Source organism: Nelumbo nucifera, chromosome 4 (assembly GCF_055504915.1).
Source record: "Nelumbo nucifera cultivar China Antique chromosome 4, China Antique-T2T, whole genome shotgun sequence".
NCBI lineage: Eukaryota > Viridiplantae > Streptophyta > Magnoliopsida > Proteales > Nelumbonaceae > Nelumbo > Nelumbo nucifera.
The window spans coordinates 62986940-63011570 of NC_142652.1; the positions used below are offsets into that span (position 1 = coordinate 62986940).

The 24631-nt window shown below is 35.3% G+C and overlaps 1 long non-coding RNA gene and 1 pseudogene across 2 annotated transcripts; one reads left to right on the forward strand and one right to left on the reverse strand.

The window, feature by feature from the left end:
- Positions 1-589: 589 nt before the first annotated feature.
- Positions 590-10118, reverse strand: LOC148800609 (QWRF motif-containing protein 2-like; annotated as a pseudogene).
- A 940-nt stretch (positions 10119-11058) lies between these two features.
- LOC148800610 (uncharacterized) lies at positions 11059-14201 on the forward strand. Of its 2 annotated transcripts, XR_016068583.1 has the most exons (4): positions 11062-11600; positions 11675-12042; positions 12182-12231; positions 12321-14201. It is a non-coding gene; the product is annotated as an uncharacterized LOC148800610 (long non-coding RNA). The 2 variants fall into 2 exon arrangements; XR_016068582.1 differs by having other exon boundaries at positions 11059-12042.
- Positions 14202-24631: the final 10430 nt, after the last annotated feature.

Below are 24631 nucleotides of genomic sequence, written 5' to 3' on the forward strand. Positions count from 1 at the left end.
TAGTTATGTTCTCTAGTCAACGAAATTATTCTGTTTCAAAAATTCAAAGAATTAGTTGGGCAAAAATGACCAGTGATTTTGATATTCATAGTTGTGACAAGGGAGGTCTTTGTCTAATTTAAAAGGGTAAAATACAAAAACCTCCCTTGAAGTTTCTGACAATCATAAAAACCTCCCCTATAGTTTCATTTTAGCAAAACTATCCCCTTTATTTTTGAAAAATTCATCAAATACCTCACTTCTATCAATGACCAAGACGGAAAACGTTAAAGAGATTATCATTTTTTTTTCAAAATACCTATTTTACCTTTTCACGAATTAATGTGCATCTGGAACACTGTTCATCTTCTTCCTCACCATGCACAATGATGATAGAATGGCGGTGCACTCCCCCCTCCAACCTTCCCTCTTCTTGAATTTTCCTCTAATTCTCTCTCTCTCCACCAACACGGAATAACACTATTCATCACTCCCCTCTCTCTATCATTCTTCAATATTCATCAATGGCATCTCTACGTCTCCTCTTGCTCTCCCTATTCTTCTTTTTTCTATCTAAGGCTTCCCCACGAGCCACTTTATTTCCTCCTCATCACGAAAGATGGTGCAACCTACTAATATCTGACAACGTCTTGCTACCAGTAGTGGAGCTGGTTCGAGGAGATGATATGGGAGTATCGCTAAAACTCAATGGTTTCTTGGATGAAATAAGTTCTGGTGGAGTAGTCATCCTTGAACTAGTGTTTAATGGAGATCGAGGTGCTGGCCAAATGGGTCAAACTAATATTCCCAAATATTCTCAAGATCCTTTGCAAGGAATCGGTGGACCAATGACTAGGGCAAGAACAAAAAGGATGAAAGACGCTTTACAAGGCTTAATTATGAAAGTGCATGACAAAGAGGCTGTTCTAGAAGATTCTAAGACTGTTCTGGAAATGTGCAAGATGATGAGCAAGGCTTGGATCTTGAAGAACAAGCTGGGAATCCATGACATAAGATGTATTGATGGGCTTGGCGCATGGGCATGATAAGAAAATGCCCAATTCGCATGGTAAGATGTATTGATGGGCTTGTTGGGCTTGTTTTGTCTTGTTTTGGTTTACTTTGACTTTTCTATGCTTAGTTGTCATTAGTTGTAGTCTTTTAGAAGGATTTCTATTTCAAAGCATATTTGCTTTCCTAAATTAAAGGGATCATCATTAGTTAGGAGTTTCCTTATAAGATTAGGAGTTTCTTTATAAGATAATGATGTTTACATGCCTATATAAAGGCCACAACTATGTAACACGAAAATCAATCAATAATATAGAGGTATTTTCAGCAAACTTAGCTTTGCCTTATTGTATTCTTGGTAGAATACAATATCTTGACTTACCAAGGGAGTGATCAACCTTTGTGGCGTCTTCAAGATTGGGGTCTTTAAGGACTTAGTTTCCTTAAGGTTCTAATCTGATCAGCTACAGCTTGTTTTCTAGCTTCTGGGTGCACATAACAACTTGATTCAAGAGTTCCTAGAGCAGGTCGTCCAGTGGGTTATTATTAGTGTTCGTCGACCCGAGTCTTGTAAATGCTGCAACCGGCTATTTGTTTCCTGCCAAAACCTAGTAGGGACACTAATTCCATGAGGCCCAATCCGAGCTTGAGAAACCCCATTGTGCTTCTGTACTCCAGAAGTTCTGCCAGAGGAGCCACTCTCAGTATCAGATGCAATGAGATTGGAGGGAACTGATGACCCATTTTTTGAATTGGCATCCATTGCAAACTGGTTTCTGTAAGCCAAAGCAATGGTAAGGAGATCAACATAAGGTTTGAATCAGCAAAGAGAAATGAAGGAATAGAGAGCGACCTGAAGAACTACGGAAATGGAGAGAGCGAGATCGAACACTATTACTGTCTTCAATTTTTCTTACGTCCTTTCCCTGAGGACTCGTACAAGAAAAGCAACTCATCTGTATAATACAAACTTTGCAAGGGAAAAAAAGGGGATGCAAGGACCCTAGACCAAATTCTTAAAAAAAAAACAATTTTTTTCCAAACAAATCAAAAGAGAAAATTCAAGACCGAGAATGCACCTATGTTCTCCTCCCAGAAAAAGAAATCAACTCAAGGTCTTAAAGGACCAGATTTAGTTGGAAATAGAATATTGGAATGAAAACAAAAGGAGAGTCAGAGAAAGATTGCTGAGAAAAGAATGAACTATGACTTTAATTTAACAAACCCCCATGTAATTTTGGAAAAAAAAACCTGCGGTTACAAACCTCAACATGAGGTTTGTGGAATTGACATCCATTGCATGCTGAATAGTCTTTACAAAGTCGACAATGCTTGAATCCCGATGTAATCTACCATCAAACGATGCCCTCCTACCTTCATCAATCATTGATTGTTGTAATGCACGAACCACAATTCTAGATCCAATGAGTTTTTTCTTGTCAATAATGTAATCTGAACTTCTTGTTAAAGGATTTGTCATTCTAGTTCTGCCTAACCAACATTGCTGATCAATGGGTTTTGAGTTCTCCATCTAATCTATTCCCTCTAGGACCATCAATCTTCCCTCAATGGCGTTGTCCTCCTCCGCTCTGGTGTAGCCTTTCTCGTATTACTCAAATTGGGCGTTGGAGCGGCCTTCATCTTATTAATCGGAAGTGAGAATGATTCCCCATGAAACGTAACTGATAAACTCCATGTAGAAGTGAACAACATTTTTGAAGCTACTGAAACTTCAGCAGCATTGCTCGTCCTCGTCGAATCAGGCAAGTGACATGGTGGGTCGAGGAGCGGTTGGACACCTCTACTCGGCAGACTGAGACCATTTGATCAAAGATGACAATGGTGTTGAAGCAGTTGTCGAGGTAGTGGGCCTCGAAACAAGAGGAGGTGGGCATCATCTAGAAGAAGAGGAGGAAATAGAAGAGGTGAAAGTGGAAGGGGACATGTACCTAGAAGTGATTTCTTTGGATTTCGATCACCGAGAACCAACAACGCCATTGTCCTTTTCAAAAGGTAATAGGGGAAGCCTTTTTGGATTTCGATGAATCTATTCTTGTTGTGAGGAGGTAAGCGGAGTGCCTTGATGGAGAGGTCTATTGCAATTTTCTGAAGGGGGGAGTGCATCGCCATTCTACTGCAATGCGTGTGAGGAAGAAGATGAATAGTGTTCGAGCGGATCATAGAGAGATGAGTAAAATAGGTATTTTGAAAAAAATGATAATCTCTTTAATGTTTTCCTTCTCGGCCATTGATGTAACGGAGGTATTTGTTGAATTTTTTCAAAAATATAGAGGTTTTTGTTAAAATGAAACTGTAGAGGAGGTTTTTATGATTGCCAAAAACTTCAAGGGAGATTTTTGTATTTTACCCAATTTAAAAAGTGAAAGAATGTTTCAATATTTAAGAGAAACATTGGAAGAGTTTTAATTCTTTTACCCTGTGTTTTGAAATGAAAGATATTAATGATGTGGCAAAATATGATTGGATGGTCCAATAAATTTCTTATACTAAGGGTTAGAGGATATGAGCCTATAGAACTCAGGATCGGTTTGGACTGATCTTGACTAAACCTTATTTGTAATGATTGGCACAGTATCACCCCTTAACCCAGTTACTGGTTAGCTTGTTTCTATTATTCCTCTTATTCGAAGAGAAGGCTCCTTTTGACGATAGATAAAAAAAGCCTATTTCACTATTTCATAGAATCTCAAACATTTACGTGATAAAATGTTAAGCTTCATTTGGTTTGTGGGATGGCAAGGGGAATTATGGAATATTTTGGAAAATTCCTCTCTTCCCATGTTTAGCTTGTGGGATGTCATGAGGTGGGATGGGAAATATCAATTTTTGGTATGTGGAGTCCCACCATTTTTTTTTTTTTTTTTTGGGGGGGGGGGGGACAAGTGGGAATGTAGGATTAATTTAGGAGAAGAAAAACACCTTTCTTATAGTATTTGAAAGAGTTAATAGTAGAACCATGACCCATAAATAAATTATTAATTATTTAATTTAATTAAAATAGATAATTTATCAATGAAAATAATTTCATGATTTAAAATTACCAATTAAATCATGGGTATTAATAAAATGTAATATTAATAACAACTTATAAACTAATAAAATGTAACATGTTAATTCATTAACTAATAATGGATTTTAAACTATTAATATCTATAAAATACTTAATGATTAAAAAGTATTATTAACTAATTAATAATTAATTCTTAATTAATAATTGGGTAAAATATAAAAACATATCCTGAAGTTTTTTGACAATCATAAAAACCTCCCCGGGGTTTCACTTTAATAAAATCCTTCCCTTAACTTTTGGAAAACCAAACACATACCTCCCTTTTGTCACTGACCAGATGGAAAATTGTCAAGTTACAAAATTGCCCCTAACTAATTATGAGGACATAAGCATTATATTTTTAAAATGTCAAAAATGTCCTTCACTTGATTCACTCAACTTTAGATAAACATTTGTTACACCAGCCACAACTGATGATAAAGGAAAGAAATAGAGCGTCAAATATAGTTGGCGATAAAGGATGGAGTAATGAGAAAGAACAACCTACAGCTGAGGACATGGGAAATTACCCAACAATAGCACAATAGTCTTTTGCTAAGGCCAGAGAGAATGGAAAAGCTAAATGAGAAGGCCAAGGAGTTGGTTGCCACGACACCCGAACATGGAGTTCAAAGGAAAACTGAGCATGGAATGGAGAAAGGCCCCACTACTGGGGACACCTGCCTAGAAGAGTCCATTTTAATTAGCAATCTCTCTATGGGCCTTCCAATTTTTCACTTCTTAAGCTGTTGATGCTGACATGGTGTGTTAAATTTTTCTAAAATATATTTTTTTACCCTTGAAATGAATCAATTTTAATTACTTTGATTTCTGTTTTGGTTGGTTGTTTAGTGGTGGTGATGGAATTCACCTCAGCCTCCACAAGCAACAAGGAGGTGCCCCACAACTAGAAGTGTAAATCGGCCTTGGACCTGCCCGAACGGCCTGGCACACTGATTCATGGGCTGTGCTAGGTTCGGCACGATCATGTGGGCCGTGTTGGGCCTGGGGTTTTAGGTCAACGAGCCAACATAGCACGACCCAACCCGTATCCTAGCCCAGCATGGCCCATATATATTATTTATATTATATATTTATATATATTTTATATAATATTATATAAATTATAATTATATAATAATATATAGTATATAATATATTAATAAAATAAATAATTTTTAAAATTTTACTATACTAATTTATTTAATTATTGTATATATAAGCAATTTTATACACAAAATTCGTATAAAATTAAAATTTTAACCATTTTGTCAATTTTTTTTAAATAAATAGCTTTGGCCTGATGCACGACCCGGCCTAGCCCAAGACTCGACCCACGGGCCTGGGCTATGGGCCGTGATGGGCTGACCCCCAAAATTTTCATTGGGGAGGGTAGCACGGCCCGTAACGGCCCGCGAGCTAGTACAGCATGACCCACACTTTGCACGGACCACCTGTGGGTCATGCCGTGCTAGCCCAACACGACTCACTTTACACCTCTACCCACAACGTCACACAACACATCCTAGCTGCCATGTATTGGGAACATCTCTTGATGATAGTACAAGAAATGATAAGGAATCATCAGGAGATGTTCCGGTTGGGATGTGTTGTGAGACATTGTGGGGCGCTGATTTGAACTAGTGGCGTTATGAGTTCTACTTGTGCTTCCATGATTCCATCTCACGTCTGAAGAGAAGAAAAGAATTGATGTGATGCAAATAGTCAAAGTGAACAAATACCTCATTGATCTATTCACTTCGTAGAAATCTTGTACTTCGCCTCTTTATGTTCTGATAATTGATAAGAATCTGTTCATTCTCATTAAACTGAGTAATTAGCTTTTAGAAACGGTTACAAAACCAAAACTCACTCACAACCTCTTTTCTTATGAGTCATGGCAGACATGACCTCCTATATGTTTTTGTATTTCAAGTCCACCTTCAATAGGTGATCTTGTCTTCTAGGGTTCCATAAATGAGCTAGATACCCATCTCAGGTCCCTCTATGAAAAACTCAATTGTTAGATTGCGTAAGCGATTACTACCTTCAACTGTGTGGTTGATTCAGGTCTCAGGCCTTACAGAGTAACCTTTAAATGATCTATAATTTCTTCTTGTGCTCTCATGAAAGTCTATGGTTTGTTGAATGTTACCTCTCTTATTGATTCAATGGAGTTTCAGGGGAAAGTCTACGGTGGTCTATGATTTCATATCTTATGTGAAATCATATACAAAAGCGAGGTATGTATTGGGTTTTTTAAAAGTTAAGGGAGGTTTTTGTTGAAGTGACAATTCATGGGAGGTTTTTATATTCTACCCTTAGTAATTAATTATATATTTATCAGTATTATTTAATTATAAAATTATTTTATTAAAATATTATTGATTAATCTATATATATATATATATATATATATATATATATATATATATTAAAACAAAGCGGTCAAGAAATTTTCTCCTTTTTTTTGAAATTTTTATTTTTTTATTCCATGTCATTTTTTAAAGAACTAATGAGATGCTCTCCTTCCCAAACAATCTATTCCCCTAAAATTTATCCTAAATTACCTCCCCACTTTCTGCTAAATCATCTCCAATTCCTATTTATCTCCTAACTTATCTCCACTATTTTCAAAACCAGACTAGATCGGATGGTCGGACCGGAAAAATCAGGAATCGGTCACCTGACTGGTTCCGTTTTCCTCCAAAACCGCTTTTTCCCCCAAAACCGTTGATTTTGGTTAGCAAACCGTTGAACCGGCTGGTTAACCGTTCGAATGGTTTTGACCGTTTTCCAATTTTTAAAATTTTGTTTTTGTCAGAACGGGCCGACCATTCGAGTCAAACGGTCAGACCGTTGAAACCAGTAATCGAACCCCTGACCAGTTCGATCACCGGTTCATTTTTAAAAACCATGCTTATCTCTAATTTACAAGAGAACTAACGGGGACCCATGCGATGCACAGGATTTTATATTTCTAAAACACATAAAACACATAAGAGTATACAATTGTTTTTTATTTCTAATTTTTTAAATAATGATTAATTATTTATATTTTATAATACTTTTTATAACTTTTTAAAATACAAAAATAGCAATAATTTATTTCAGCTAAGCTTGTTCATCGAACTGATTTAACCAACCAGCCCAACCAACTCGACCCGAATTGCTTAGTTTCTAATATTTTCGGTTGAAATTGGGATCAGTTTCATTATGGCCATTTGTAAATTGACCAAAATCGAATGACCTAATCACAAATATATATTAATATTTTTATATTTTAAATATAATTTTTAATATGGAAAAGGGGTGAAATTCCCATATTTATTAGTCTCAAATATGTTATATTATAAATTTATTTTTTAATAATGTTAATATAATTTTTAAAATTTAAAATTAAGTTTTCAATATAATCTTTTAAACCAATTGAGCAAACTGAAAATTAACCCAAACCAATACAACTCGATTTAGTTGGTTTTCACTAATGGTCAGTAGATTTCGGGTAACCAACTCCCCAACCTGACCATGTCAATTTGGTTGGCCAAATAGCCTACAGCCGAACTAAACCAGGTTGTGATTAACACTCATAATTTCATCTAAATTAATATTTTAATCTCTAATAAATAAAAGTAGTTTAATCAACATTAATAATTAAAAATTTATAGTGAAAATGCATAATAATTGAAAATATATTGATAATGAAAATAAAATAGATAACTAATAAAAATAAAATAATTACAAAAATTACAAAAATACTAAAAATATATTAAGTTATTCATGAATATTGTAATCTCAAAAATACAATAAATATAATAAGTATAATATATTAAATTTAAAATGTTAAATAACAGTAGTTTAATATCCAGTAATTATTAAAAAAAATTCTGTTAAATAACAAAAAAAATATAGATTTATACATAATTATTGACAATATATTTATAAAAACTATAAATAATTGCTGAAAATACAAAAAATTATTAATTTTAGTATATTAAATATATAATAATTATAGATTAAGATCTTAAAATCATTATTAATGAATATTATTTTTTCAAAGTTATTTTTCTAGAATTATTAATTGATATAAGTAAAATTGGTTATTTAAAATATTATCTAGTTATTTAAATAATATCCTTATTTAAATTTTGTAATTTTAATTATTAATTTAATTTAATAATCTATAAAACTATAATTTATTCTATTATTACATAATTTCATTATTAATTTTGTAAAAAATTAAATTATTATTAATTATAATATTATGTTATGATTTTTTATTTTAATTTTTAAATTTATTACATAATTTCGTTATCTTAACTATTTAAAATATAGTTAGGTTAAAGTTTTTGTTCTTTAAAATATTTAGTTATTTACATATTTAAATAGTATATAAAATATTTAAAAATACTCATTATTTGATATTTAAGATATTTAGTTATTGAAACATTTAAATAATATTATATTATTTTAATGTTAAATTTATGTTATTTAAATAAAAACTTATGGACTAACAATATAAATTATGATTTTCCATATTATTCAAATAAAATGTTATTCAAATAACAGAAATTTAACATTAAAATAATAAAATATTATTTAAATATTTCAACAACTAAATATCTTAAATATCAAATAATGAGTATTTTTAAATATTTTATATACTATTTAAATTTGTTAAAGAATGAAAAATTTAACATAACTATATTTTAAATAGTTAAAATAACGAAATTATGTAATAAATAAAAAAAATTAAAATAAAAATCATAACATAGTATTATAATTAATAATAATTTAAAGTGTTTACAAAATTAATAATTAAATCAAATAACCAATTTCACTTATATAAGTTAATAAGTCTAGAGTAATAACTTTCAAAAAATAATATTCATTAATAATGATATTAAGATCTTAATATACTAAAATTAATAATTTTTGTTATTTCAGCAATTATTTATGGTTTTTAAAAATATATTGTCAATAATTATGTATAAATTCACTCCTAATTACTGGATATTAAACTACTATTATTTAACTATTAAATTTAATATATTATACTTATTGTATTTATTGTATTTTTAGATTAGAATATTTATGACCAACTTAATATATTTTCAGTATTTTTAGTATCTTTGTAATTATTTTATTTTTATTAGTTATCTATTTTATTTTCATTACCAATATATTTTCAATTATTATGCATTTTTTCTATAAATTTTTAATAATTATTGTTGACTAAAATAATTTTATTTATTAGAGATTAAAATATTAATTTAGATGAAATTAGGAGTGCTGATCATAACCTGGTTTAATTTAGTTGTAGGCTATTTGGTCAACCAAATCGACATGGTCAGTGTGGGGATTTGGTTACCCGAAATCTATTGACCATTAGTGAAAACCAACTAAATTGGGTTGTATTGGTTTGGGTTAATTTTTGGTTTGCTCAATTGGTTTAAAAGATTATATTGAAAACTTAATTTTAAATTTTAAAAATTACATTAATATTATTAAAAAATAAACTTATAATATAACATATTTGAGACTAATAAATATGAGAATTTCACCCCTTTTCCATATTAAAAAATTATATTTAAAAAATAAAAATATTAATATATATCTATGATTGGGTCATTCAATTTTGGTCAATTTACAAATGGCCACAACAAAACCGATCCCAATTTCAATCTAAAATATTAGAATCTGGGCAATTCGGGTGTTGGTTGGTTAAATCAGTTCAACGAACAAGCTTAGCTGAAATAAATTATTTCTATTTTTGTATTTTAAAATGTTATTAAAAGTTATAAATATAAATAATTAATCATTATTTTAAAAAGTTAGAAATATAAAACAATTGTATACTCTTATGTGTTTTATTGTTTAGCTTTCCTTAACAAATTCCGTGCATTGCACGGGTCCTCGCTAGTTAATTAATTAATAAATGTTATTAGAATTGATTCTCCCACTATCTTTCCTTTTTAATAAAAACTGGAAGTCTGGAACATAAAAAATATCTACTCATTTTTTCTTTTTTTTTCCATCCCTTTCTAACCTTTCCCATTTCGTCAAAATCTTCCCACAAATCAAACGTAGCCTAAGGTATGAATGGCAACGGGGCGGGTTCGAGGCGGGGATTACACTCCCCATCCCTCGATCATGACCCCCAAATCACCCTCTGTCCCCATCCCTGATCCCTGGCGGGGAAAGGAATCTCCCCTCCATCCCTGACCCTGATGGGGATGAATTCCTCGTCGGAGACCCAAATCCCCGACGGAGTGAGAGGTTGAGACAAAGAGATTGAGATTGAGAGAGAGAAAGAGAGAGAGAGAGGACCATTGGGATAGTTAAGATCGGCGAGGAGAGAGAGTTCGATGGGTGACGACGACGGTCAGCGACGATAGGCGAAAGTTAGAAGGACTGACGACTAAAACTCTTCTTTATCTATTCTCTATCACTCGAGAAGGCACGAAGCTAGGGTTTTGAGTCTTCTGCGGCGACGGCGGGCGACAGTGACGGCGGTCAGCGAATCGGTGACGAAGAGTCGAAGACGAAAGCAAACATGAAGCTAGGGTTCACGGGTTTAGTTGTTCTAGATGCAGAGTTGAGAATTCTCGACTTCTCTCTTCTCTTTGTCGTGGGTTTTAGTTTAGTGTTTTACACTTTTACTATTTTTCAAGTTTTAATAATTAATATTTTAAAAACAAATAATATTATATAAATATATAAATTTATAATATATTATATATATTATATATGATTATATATAAATATTAATCGGAGACGTGTTGGGGCGGGGATTGCATTCCCCGTCCCCGGGGGATTCAAGGTAGCCTCATCCCAACCCCGACCCGAACCCTGCCAAGGTAACCCCATCCCCGACCCCATTGGGTCGGGGAGCCCGGGTACCCGTCAGGGACGGGAAAATTGCCACCCCTATCCTAAGGTTTTAAAAATGACATATTCCTAAATGGTGGATAATCTGTTTGTATTTGATGTGGAAACCAAATCTTATTTCTTTGATTTTGGTTGGGTTTCTTCGCAAAAATCTAATTGCCAAAACTTGTCCGTTGCTTTTCAAACACCTCATATGAACACTTGCCCGCTCTTCTTGACTTCACGAAGTACCATAACTTCGATTTAGGATAGACCTCATTGGTCGTCCATAGCTTCATACTGTAGATCATAGAATGCTCATCTATGTCGTAGGGAAGAGCCCTCTCCACCACCTGATATTGGTGAAACCTAAAAGTCACAATTTCTGCGAGAGGAGAAGAAATATTAAAACCCTAGAAGCTTCTTTTTCTCTCCCTAGTAGTTTAGTGAGTCTTGTTGAGATGACTCTCAAGTCTCAATGGCAACTTAGAGATTGTAACGGCGACCATCAACTCTTCCGATCTCTTATCTCTTTGCACCGACAATGTCTATGTGCTATTTGAACCGACAACCACCACTACGCGATTCTGCAATACTCCATATCTCTTGTAACCGCGACCTTAGGCTTGCAGCGGCAACTTCCACCCACCTGAGCGGCAGCTGAATCGGGGTAGGCTCTCTTGGATCTTGCAAATTCCATTGAAACCGAATATGTATTAGTGAGGTTTCTGTTTTGTGTCTCAGTGGATAGTGCAATCCCTTGCCCGTGGAAGTTATGCCGCATGAAATCTCTTGGGGTTTCACTCAAGCAAGCCTGGAGTTAGGGTTATTCTACATAAACATCTTTTAAATTCTGAGTCTAGAAATTTGAAAGTAGAGAGTAGATGTACGGTATGGACTGTTAAAGAAGTCAGAAGGAGATCCAAAGACATTACTTGGAGAAAATTAGTTTTGTTTTTGTGTAGCACTTAAGGCATCAAGGGAAAGAACCGTTGGTTATCTCCTGGAAACGATTCTGATTGTGTGAGAGTGCAGAAGAGTGGGGCGAGACTTCTTCTACAAAGAAACTGAAGAGCTTTGGGACGAAGAAGGGCGTCGCTCTTAAGCCTGGGGTACATTATAAATCCTTACTCTATCTTTTTCTCTTTCCTACTAAACCCTAGTTTCTACTTTCTATTTCGCCCTCTTTTGGTGTTATTGTTTCATTTTCTTGGGTACTAGTAATCTAAATCTCCTGTTTGAATGTGGTAGATATCGTTGTGGGAATGTGCAATTTGTTAGGAATCACATCATGGATCTCTGTGAGTAAAATATCTTGAGCTTCAGTGGTCTTCTTTGATCTCTTTTCGTGATTTGTTTTGTGATTATTTTTTTGGTTTTGCTTGATCAGGCAGCGAGTGCCAGGTGAAACAAGCAGGCGCATTAACAGAGTGTACCCTTGCTTGAGGTATGTATGAATATGTCAATGTCTATTTCTTTGATTTCTATAACCATAGATCGTAAGGAAAAAACCACAAAAACAAAATAACGAACAAAATATTCACACAGGGCGGCATTCAGTGAGTTTTTTTTTTCTTTTTTTATTGGCAACACAAAATAAATCTTTCATAATTTTAATCCAGAATGTATGATTTTAAAGAAAATATTTGGATGGTGGTCAATAGTTCTGTTTGAACTCTCTAAAAAAATGATCCATGGATTGAATCGTCTAAAGACATTGGATCATGCAAGCTTTTGCTGTAAGCCCTCTTATGTAGGAGCCATCAAATTATGGGTACTGATATTTTAGTATTTGCTATATGGTAAATATTCAAGGTCCCAGTCAACAACTTTGGGTCCCTTCTCTCCATATACGAGCCAATCTGTTCATCCTAATCTTCTTTAATGGAAAACAAGGATGATGTGCCTAAAGGAGATAAGCTTCTTGTAGGCTCCTGTTATTGCAAGGTGCCTCTCCACCTGCCAAGTATCTCTCTCACCAATTAGGCTTCCATGCATGCCTCATTGGATTTGTTGGCTTTTGTGGAAGTTGTTACCATGGGGTCTATGTGGTGCAGAATTCATTTAGGGAAGGTTTCCCCTAAGTCAATTATATGGTTAATGTAATCCTTTCCCCCTTTTTGGTGTCTGATCATAAACTACTTTGTAGCAAGCTAAGTGGATTAAACTAGATTTTCAAGGATCAGAGATTCAGTGTGCTTGGGTTGGTAGGGTTGTCTTCCTAGGGAATTAAACATTGGTCTTAGGATTGTTAACTTTTCAATTGCTTGACCCTCATCAACTTGGCTCTTTTAGAAGAAATGGATAAAAAAAAAAAAACAAAATTGATGCTACTTATGAGTTATGGCTTAGAATATTATTGGTTGATTTTATCTTCCCCCAAGAACTCCATTTCTATTTCCATAGATGCTTAAGAGAGGGATGATATTCAGATCCCGCACTAATATCACAATATATATATAGATATATATATATAGAAAAATAGGAGAAGGAGAGATAGTTGATTCCTAACTCCTAAGTTTTATTCAAAACTAATTTGTAAGCTTTTATTAATGGCTTAGTTGCTTACCCCTGCATAAATTCACGAATATGATTAACAACAACAAAGAAACTTGTACTTCTTTCTATATAAGGATAGAACCCACAACTCCTTTTATGTGGTAGTAAAAGAAGCTTGCCTTGGAGTTTTAAAGAACACGAGGATCAAAGGCTGATTTTTTCTAATACTAAACAAACCACAATCAATGGAATTCCTAAAGTTGTTTTTTGAAGATAAATAAAAGGGAAAATTCCCGATTAGTACCCTATACTTTGGGCCTAGTGTCACTTTGGTCCCTGAACTTTAAAATGCGACAATTTAGTACTCAAACTTTCGAAATGTGCCAATCCAGTACCTGTCATTGGTCAGCTGTTAAGTGGCATACAAAAGGACACAAATGCCCTTCGAGTGTCATTCAGTTTTCTTTATCAACCATTAGAACTCGTTTTCCTCCTTCTCCTACCACTCCAACAACCATCGATAAATCTAACTCATTCAACCATATCCACCATCCCCACATGCTCAGGAAATGCACCTAACGTTCTCTCATCTCCATTAGAGCCACTCAATTCCAGCCCTTTCATAATGAGCAGGATACTTATTTCTGTAGAAAAAGATGATGAACAACGTTTTGAAGGGTAATTTTATCATTTTCAAAATATTTAATACACACATGCCATCACGTGATACACATAGTTGACGGTCTGTTAACAATAGGATTGGCACATTTTAAAGTTCGGGGATCAAAGTGGCACTAGACCCAAAGTACAGGGTACTAATCGAGAAACCTAAATAAAATATAAAAATTATTCTAAGAAGAAGAACAAGGTATAGAAAAGGTGATGAGAAATCACCTATACCAAAAAATTATCCATAGATTTCTATTTCTATTTACTTAATTATTATCCATTGATTTATCGAGATCTTGTGTCTAGCCCAAGTTCAATGGCAGATTTCAATGGAAAGCTAATGGAAGGAGGTCTTTGTCTCATGGTCATAGTACAAGGGGTCTTTGTCGCAAAATAAAGTACAGAGGGGGTCTTTGTCATAGACCCCATAATATAGTCTTTGTAATTTACCCAAAAAATAATTTAAGCATCAAAGATTTAACAATGATATGATTTTAAAAATGATGAAATAAAATCACTCAGTTTACTCATATAGTTGGGATGAGCTTGAATCTCTGCCTGAAGAAGATTTTGGGACTTAAACAAATATTTTGTGCTTTACCACAAAAATAATTAAATATAAACTAACAATATTTCTTCTACACAAAGTACATACATGTATGCATGGATGGATAAGTGATTAAAGGTAAAGTGGGCTTGGGTTTAGTTAATCTAGGCTAGGTTTAAGCTGAAGCCTCAATAAAGGCCTAATCACAAGTAAATTGGGTCAAGTTCTCATTTTATTGTTAAATCCAAGCCCAGCCCAAAGTTGGAAGATACAACAAGTCCAATCGGTGCCAAGGCAATGAAGTAGAAACTAGAAAGTAGAAACCAACGGTTTATTGAATTTTTTTTGAGCGGTTTTATTGAGTTTTACTTCCCTGTAATATGAAAAATCAAAGTGAACAACCTGTGAACGAAAGAGGGAATCGATTTACCTTCAAAACAGGGGATCTCTTCCCTACCCTAAATTGTGAAATATGACCGTTAAGAGTGTCTCGTTGTTCTTTTCCCAACGACACTGAACTGAGAAGGATTCGCCGACAGAGATATTATCCTAGGGCACAGAACGACAAGGCCTTATTCACAATTCCAGTTCTTGACATGTCCCTGTTTCACTGATGATCGTCGGATGAAGTTATTAGTTCTTTCTCTTTTTGTCTTCTTCAAGATCTGGTTTCTTCATCACAGTCTTTCTGCGGCACTGAACAACAGGTTTAGACAGATCTAGTTCTTAAGAGAGTCTTGTTTCACAATCTCGCCGGGTAAGGTTATTGGCTCGATAATGCTCGCTCTTCTTAAGATCTGGTTCCATTGATCTATCTTCTTTCTAATTTCTTATACAACGAAAAATGCATTGATCTGTTCCATTGGTTCTGGTTTTTTGTGGTTTCTGTTTTTTGTCTTTGAATGGAGATTCGAACGGCTTCACTTTTGATTTTAGTTAGGTTACCCCCGTTTTTTTTTTTTTTTGGTTTGGAGAACTTGCTTAGTTTGATTTCAACTTGCTTACTCTCTGCCTCAAAAGAAATTCTCTAGTTATTTTGATTGACTAATCGGTAGGACTATTTACCTTTGCTTTCTTCTTTTTTCTTCCTTCTATTCCGAAGTCTATGCTTATGTTCTGGCTTAATTTCATATAAATGTAGTTATAGATGTATAATGCTTATCAGTGGCATCGGGTTTAGTGTTCACAGTAACTATTTAGAAGACCTTCCAGTGTACCTTTTTGTTCAATTCAGGTTTCACAGAACTCTGTCAAGATAATTTCATTATGTCTCATATTGTGATCTTTCTTTCTCGTTTTATCTATTGCTTGAATTTCTGGGTTAAGCAGTGTTTCAGAGGATTCTATTAAGAATTATTTTAACTGTGTTATTTATATTTGATTCCCGCAATTTTTCCTTGTGGAATTATGGTGCACTAATCCAAAATAGTTAACACGAGATACCCTTTCCCATGGCAATAAAATAGGTGGATCTTTCAATTCCAGCAATCTCTCCACCTCTTCAGCTCTTCCAACTCCTAGTTGTTTGCATTCCTTCTGAATTTGGTAGCCCTAACTACATTATTTCCAATCTGTTCATAGCAGTCCTTGATGAAACAATGCTCCTTGGCAGGCTTTACCAAGAATAACTTTTGATCATTGACCAATCTCTTTGTCCAAGGACGATTTAAGGGGAAGGGGTCCATCTCCTTTCCAGTTTGAGAATATGTGGCTTTATCACCCAGGATTCAAAGAAAAAGTTAGGGAGTGTTGGACAGAGAATAACCCAAGGGTTAATTGGGAGGGTATGAAGTTCCATCTGAAGATACAACATTTGAGAACAAAAATCAAGGATTGGAACATACAATAGTTTGGGAGACTAGAGGAAAAAAAGCAAGAGCCAAGAGGTAATTGATCAAATTGAGATCTTGGACAATAAAGAAGTTGAAGGAACCTTTGGAAAAAGGGAAAAGCAGGAGAGAGGGACCTTAAGGAAGGCATTGGAAGACATCTTATTTAAAGAAGAAATAAGTTAAGGATAGAAGTCCGTACAAAATTGGATAAAAGGAAGGGGATATTAATACAAAGTTCTTCTATGCTCTAGCAAATGATAGGAGGAAAAACTTCATTTCTAAGTTAGAGATTGAAGGTGAAACAACTAAACAACTAAAGCACCAGGTCTAGATGGGTTTACGATGGCTTTTTTCAATTCTTTAGTAGAGGGGGGGGGGGTAATTAATCTAGGGTCGAACTCAACATTCATTGCATTCATTCCGAAAAAAGTTGGGGTAAGTCGTCCTAAGGAGTTTAGATCCATCAGCTTGGTTAGTAGCTTGTATAAATTCATCATTAAGGTGTTATCTCAAAGACCTAAATCTGTGCTCCCTTCTATTAACTCCCCAAATCAAGGAGCTTTTGTTATAGATAAGCAGATCGTTGATCAAATTCTAATTGCTAATGAGAGTGCGGAGGAGGTGAAAAGAAATGAAAAAAAGGGCTTGGTTTGTAAATTTGATTTGGAGAAAGCTTATGATTTGGTGGGTTGGGACTTTCTATTGGAGGTAATGAGATATTATGGGTTTAGAGATAAGTGGTGTAAGTGGGTTCAAAGTTGTGTAAGTACTTGTCACTATTCAATTTTGGTAAATGGTATAGTTGTGGACCACTTCCTAGTTATCAAGGGAATTAGACAAGGGGACCCCTATCCCCCTTCTTAATCACCTTAGTAGATGATGTGCTTGGTATCCTAATCCAAAGAGCAAATAGTAGGGGTCTGGTGAGAGGTTGGAGAGTGGGAAGGGAAATAGTGCTTATCACTTACCTGCAATTTGCTGATGAAACCATATTATTTTGTGAGGGAGATGATAGAAGATGGGTGGGGAATCTGAAAGTGGTGATCCAAGTGTTTGAGAAGATGTCAAATTTGAGAATTAACTTCAATAAGAGCTGAGTGGTGGGGATCAATATGGATGAAAGAGAGGTGTCAGAGTGTGTAACTATTTGGGGCTGTGAAGTATTTCGGTGTATATTGACCTTCATTGCTGAAATCAGAAATCTTCTTTCTTCTTGCCGATTGTCTCTATCTTAGGTTGATGTTCTTGTTTCGGTAGTGTGCAGTCTTCTTGATCTGATAGGGTACTTCTCTGATTTCAATCTTGTATATCAGATTTCAGATCTGTCTATATTAGCTTTTAGTTTGCATATTGTTCTTTTTTTTGAGGCTTTTCTTTTTAGGTAGATTGTTGTTCCCTTTGTTTTGTAGATTGCTGCTATATTAGTGTATAACAGTCCCTATTTCTTAGGATTGCTGATTGTTTGATAGGTTTCTTTCTTTGATTAGTGTACATTAGTTTCTTTAGTACTTTGATAGAGGAGATGGCAGCAACCAACCATCAATGGCATTTCGAAAGAGCACAAGTTAGAAGGCAGCAAGGTCTTCACAATGTGGACACATATACAGCTCTATCTACGCAAATAGGTGCTATCAGCAACAAAATAGATGAGATGCAGATGGCAGCCATGCATGTGCAGTCCATGACTTGTGATTGGTGTGGGGGAGGCCCTATCAGTACTGAATGCCAAGTTGGCAATCAGTCTATGCAGCCTCCAGAACAGGTAGACTTTGTTGGCCACTTTCCAAGGCAGCAATACAGTGAGTACCCTTGTGCCTTTAACCCCGGATGGGGGGATACCTGAATCAGTCATGGCCAAATCAGCATGTGCCGAATCCCTTCCCCCAAAACTTCTTTAGCTGGAAAAGAAATTTAAAGCTGATGACCAAGTTCATAGCTAGTGCTGAAACAAGATTTCAGATCCAAGAAGCAGCAATAAAGAACTTGGAGAAGAAAGTTGGGCAGTTGGCACAAATAATTTCAGCAAGAATACCGGGCACTCTACTAGATAATACTGAATTGAATCCAAGAGGTGGTGAGGAGTTGCCAGAGGTGGAGAAGGCAAGGGCTGAAAACAAGGTTAGCATGTTGGCCGACACCCGTGAGCTTTGCATACAAGAGGGAGGAGCTGCAAGGGAAGAAAGTGAAAAGATGCAAGGCATGGCAGCATACCTGAATGCCAATCCACAGTTTCAAGGGAAAGAGTGTCTCAAGTTGGATGGCTTGGATACCCCGCCAATACCAACAAGCAAGCCTTCAACCCAAGAGCCGCCCCCCTTGAGCTGAAACAACCCCCTCCACATTTGGAGTATGCTTTCTTAGAGGCACCATCAGCCTTACCGGTAATCATGTCAGCAGCCTTAACCCAATTGCGGAAAGACATTGTTGCGGGTGTCTCGGCAACACACGACAGCTTTAGCTCGGAAGATGTTGGGAGGCAAACCAATACTGATGGGAGGCAAACCAATAACAAGCGCTTGTTGGGAGGCAAACCAATACTGATGAGCAGTCATAAACTCTCTTAATTGTTTTCTGCTTTTCTTATTCGTAGCATTTGAGTTCAGTTTTGTTGCTTAGGCTGTTAATTGGGTAGATTGCTGCTTTCTATGTGTTTTTGTTTGTCTCATTCATATCGTTTGAGTTGAGTTTAGTTTTGTTGTTGTCTCAGGATGTTAATTGAATAAGTTGATGATCTCTCTTTCTAGTTTTATGTGATTCTTAGTAGCTAGAGGCTTCCTATCAAAAGAGCTATTGCAGAATTCAGAATAATCTTTCAGGAAGTCTTCTAAACCCCTCTCCTTACTTGATAATGTTCTTCATGCAATTACCCCTCATTGCTGGATTTATTGTTGCTCTCTAACACTAGGAACATTGAGGACAATGCTCATATTAAGTGTGGGGGAGTTAGACTGTGGCTATGCACTTCAATCAGCCCAACACTTATATACATGCATTGACAGGCCAAATAGACTGAAAATCCCCTCGAGATCATTGTTGTTTATTAGGTGAATTCAAAGAGGGAGTACAATGAGTTGAGGGAGACCACTGTATGTGTCAATTTTTATTCTTGTGAATGATCCAATTGAGCACAATGCATGAAGTTAAGGGAGTTGAATATAACTTTCATCATGACCAGCCCTAACTACCTTCATGTGTATGATGCACTTGATTGAATTATTAATGATCACTCAAGCTAGTCCATATCTGAATTGCTAATGCATGAGGTTCAACAATTGAAAAAGGCAAAAGAAAAAAAAAAAAGAAAAAGGACAAAGTCCAATTGACTCCGCTGTCATGAATTGAATAGTAAAACTAGCGATTTATGATATGAGTTTAGTCCCAACTCCGCTATTCCGAGCTGAATAGTAAAGCTAGCAACTTGGAATACGAGTATTGTTATTTGCCTCAAGCCTGTGACCAGTGTGAGATGGAGCATAAAATGCACTCACACCAAAAAAAAGAGAAAAAGAAAAGGAAGAAAGAAGAAAATACCCCGTGTGAGATGGAGCATAAAATGCACTCACACCAAAAGAAAAAAAAGAGAGAAAAAGAAAAAGAAGAAAGAAGAAAATGCCCCGTGTGAGATGGAGCATAAAATGCACTCACACCAAAAAAAAATAGGGGAAAGAAAAGAAAAAAAATTCGGTGACGGCTGAGGTTCAAAGGGACAAAAGTTAGTTGAACATTTAATGAGGTGCAGTGACAGATTTGAGACCTAGCAAAGTGATGGTTAATTTTGGCGATCAAGGAGCTGATTTACATATTGAATGGAAGTGAATGTTGGAACTTAAAGAATCTCATATTCTCCCCTTCCTTGGCTCTTATGTATGTGATAAGAATGGTAGTTCATAGGAATGGATCAGAATACTTACACAAGTTTCCCGACTAGTCAATGCATTCTCCTCCTAAAAATTCATCCGGTAAATGGTGAGAATAAGGGGGGATGATCAGTTTATGGCTTATGTCTTTGCTTGAGGACAAGCAAAAGCTTAAGTGTGGGGGTGTTTGATGTGTGCACAATTTACATATAAATTCTGATGTTTTATGCATGGTTTTGGTGCTGATTTGTGTAAAGTTTTACCCCAAAATTGATTTGTTGGCCCATCCAATCCATCAAAATTGATACGGGTCCAATCCAAAACTAGTCCATTGACACCCTTATATATAACTAAAATTGGGGGAAAAAGATAAAAGAATTTACCACCAGCTTCACACTGTTTCTTGATAATAGCACCCTCAGTAGTTTGATTCTGTCATTGGGCAACTTTTTAGCTTTCTAGCTCCCTTTTGAGTTCAAATCAGTACGTCGAATTTTCTCATCGGTGCTTGTTGGATGTTAGCTTGTAAAAGACCCAGAAAATGCATTATGTCATGAAATTTGTGTCCACATGCTGGTGTTGACAAAGTACTAGTATTTTAATCCACACCAACACCAGCAAAGAGTTGTTTAAAATTCAAAGTTAACCAACCACATGGTATTACTTGTGCATCTTAGAGGAGTATCTTCTAATTCTATTTTTATTTGGTTACTTGAAATGGATTGATTGTTGTTTTAGATTCATGTTTAGAAAGAAACACCAGGGGTAGGGGTATTGTGTTACTTTTCTTGTCAATATCTATACCCAATATGTTGTAAGTGTGAATTTTGAAAGCGAGAATCCTTCAAGATTGCTAGAATGTGGTGTATTTTTGTTATAAGGTGTGGATATCCTGTCCCATCCCAATAATAAAATTTTACTTATTTATTTTACTAAACCAAATTATTCATTTATTTGTTTTAATAAATTAAGTAAATTAGATTTTTATTTATTTAATTTACTAAATTATTCAAGTAATTAATAATTTATTTAACTAATAAGTTATTTCTCTCTCTCTCTCTCTCTCTCTCCGAGCCTAATATTTAGGGCTATCAATAGGTTAGGTCTCAGTTGGGATTAAACCGGTCCACGGGCCGTGCTAGGTTCAAGTCGGTCTTTGCCTTCATATCAGCAAAACATATTCAAGCCCAAGTCTGAGCCTGGGCTGGCCATCAAGCCTAGACCTTAAGCTTGAGGCCGACCCGCCCAAAGCATGACTAGGAAATTTTAATTCTTTGTTTCTCTCATTTTATTGCCTAATCATTTATATATTTATATTATTAAGTTAAATAATTTTATTTATTTATTCTTATTAAAAAAATTTGCTAAAAATCCCTCTTCCATAATTGTTGCTAAATTTCTAATTACTTGTAATGATGCCATTAATAAACATCTATTATTTTATTAAGTTAAAAAAATATTTATCTAATTAAGGCCAGGTTCAGGCTGGGATTTGTCTTTATATCAAAAGAACAGGGGTGGAGGCAGGGGGGACCCAGGGGAGCCATGGCCATGGCCCAAAAATCCCCACTATTCCTTGTAAATTTCCTAGGGGTGCAACTTTTCCGGATTAGGGTTGGGATATTGTCAAAATTTCAATAGGCCCAACCTGAAGCCTAAGCCCGAAACAATGTAAACTGTTAACTCGGGACAACCCAATTTGCACCCCTAAAATTTCCCCTCCCCCACTCTCCACCCCAATGGGGTGTCCCTTCTTTAACCATCCATATTTATTCCCCCCAGCCCCCCAAATTCCACCTTAGGTTTTGGCCCCCTCATGAAAATTTCCTATCTCCACCCCTGCAAAAGAACATATTCAAGCCCAAGTACGAGCGCAGCCCAACCGTTGGCCCTAAATATTGAGTCGAGCCTGGCCAAGGAATTATTCTTGTTGGCGATGATGGAATCAGGTAATGCTTTTGATTCTCAATTTTATTTTGATAGGCAAGTATTCTCTTTCTTTGTAATTTGAGTTGGTTCAGATTGATGTGTTTGCCTAAATTTAATAAATCTGTTATAATACCTTTTTTAGCCTTTTTTTCCTAATTAGACAGAGAGCTGTTGTTGGTTGTATTTTGCAATAATTAATAGATGTTTGAGATAGTTTTAGGGACTTGTTTGATGCTTGAATATCGTGGTTTTGTTTCTTTTTTATTTTCCTTTTGAATTTTGGTTCATTCGTGCAATCTCTCTCTTTCTCTCCCTAGGCAGATTTTTAGGGACTTGTTAGATGCTTGATTATTGTGGTTTTTTTCTTTTATTTTTCCTTTGAATTTTGGTTCATTTGTGCAATCTCTCTCTCTTCCTCTCCCTGGGCAGATTTTTAACTTTCTAGCTCCCTTTTGAGTACAAATCAGTATGCCCAATTTTCTCACCGGTGCTTCTTAATTTTCATTGGTCATTTAATTGTTCAGAAGGAAAAGGTTTGCGGTTTGCCAACAGTCATGAATTTTTAGCAATAATGACCCTGTCCAAAACTTTATTCACATCTCTCTGACAAATCAATGTTGGACACATTACTCTAACTCCTCAAAAAATTACCAATTGAAACAGAAATCTTTTCTATTGGGTTTTTGGATGAAATTGAATGCAATTAGTTATTAATTGGAGATATGCTCAGTTTGGTTGTTAGCCTGTAAAAGACTAAGAAAATGCAATCTGTCATGAATTTGTGCCCACATGCTGGCTTTGACGAAGTACTAGAATTTTAATCATACCAACACCAGCAAAGAAACATTTGAAAGTTTACCACATGCTTTGAAATGGATTTATTCTTGTTTAATGTTGTGTGAATATCTTCTTGTCAATATGGGCACTCAATTTGTTGTTGCAAGTGTAATCTTCTAATGCTGTTATTATTTGATTACTTTAAATGCATTTATTTCGTTTAAGACTCATCTTTATAATGAAACATCAGGCGTAGTATGCATTGCTTTTCTTGTCAATATGGGTGCCCAATCTGTTGCAAGTGTGAATTTTGATAGCAATTCATATACTTTACCCATATGATCTACAAGCTCTTTCCAGATTGCAAGAATGTGGTGTATCTTTATTATAAAAATTTGATTCAACAACTTATGGTTGTCTGTACTCACTAGATGATTTTCCTAATGAATAGATTTGTAATAACCAATTACATGGACGCCATAGATACCTTGGATATTTCTTTATTTTTTTATTTTACTAAATTAACTAAATTACTATCTACAGATTTTATTCATTTAGTTTACTAAATTATTCAATTAATCTTTTTTTGGGCTATCAACAAGTTAGGTCTAGAGTGGGATGGCATGTACCTGTCCCGTCCCAATAATAAATGAAAACTTATTTATTTATTTATTTTACTAAACTAAATTATTCATTTATATATTTAAATACATTAGATAAACTATTATGTATAATTTTTTATTTATTTGATTCAACCTGACACCCTTTTGTGTTTAAGGCCCAAAGCCAAGCCAAGCTCGACCTAGCTTGGGCCAATTCAATATTTCTTTTCATATTGCACATTATATAATTTAAAGTTACAAGGGATTGAAGGCGGAAAGAGAGAGAATTGTAGGAAGAAATGTAGAAGAGATTCTTGCCAACGACAAGGTGGAGGAAGGAGCTGCTTGTCTAAAAAAAAAGAGGATATTATTGGAAGAAATTGGTGGAGGTTCAGCAATCAAAATCAGAGAAGAAAAAAGATCAATGGTAGTGTTAAGCAGGGAGGCGATAAGCTGGTTGAAAGGGTTCATTGATGGTACAATTTTTGCCATCACTGAATCTGGGTGGAAAGCAGAACTTGACTTGATAAGGAAAAGATTTACAGTGGAAAAGAAGATTAACAATAGGGGAGCTTTCATTCAACTAAGTGAGCTCTTTGGAAACGGTGAGAAACAGGTGGTGTGTATTCTAGAAGCAAAGGTAAGCAAGGTTGGGTCATGTTTGCAGGACCCTTGGATGACTTTGAACAGAGGACATGGTTTCTGGAAAAGGAAAAGGAAAAGAACAGCACTGCTGCTATGCCGGACACTGCAGTACCTGAGCAAGCTTCTAAATTACAAAATGGAGTGGAGTGGTAGAGAAGGTTGAAGGCCTCAGTGGAGCTACCGTGTGTTCGAAGTTGGTGTTAGATGGAACCTGGAGGATTGGAGAGGAAGAAAGGTAATTAGGGTAGAAAAGAAAGTGCAAGACTGGAATGGAGTTCTTTTTGATTTAATGGTGGCTCTCCCATCGGTAGAAAAGGTTATTCTGATTCCGTTTGAGGAGAAAG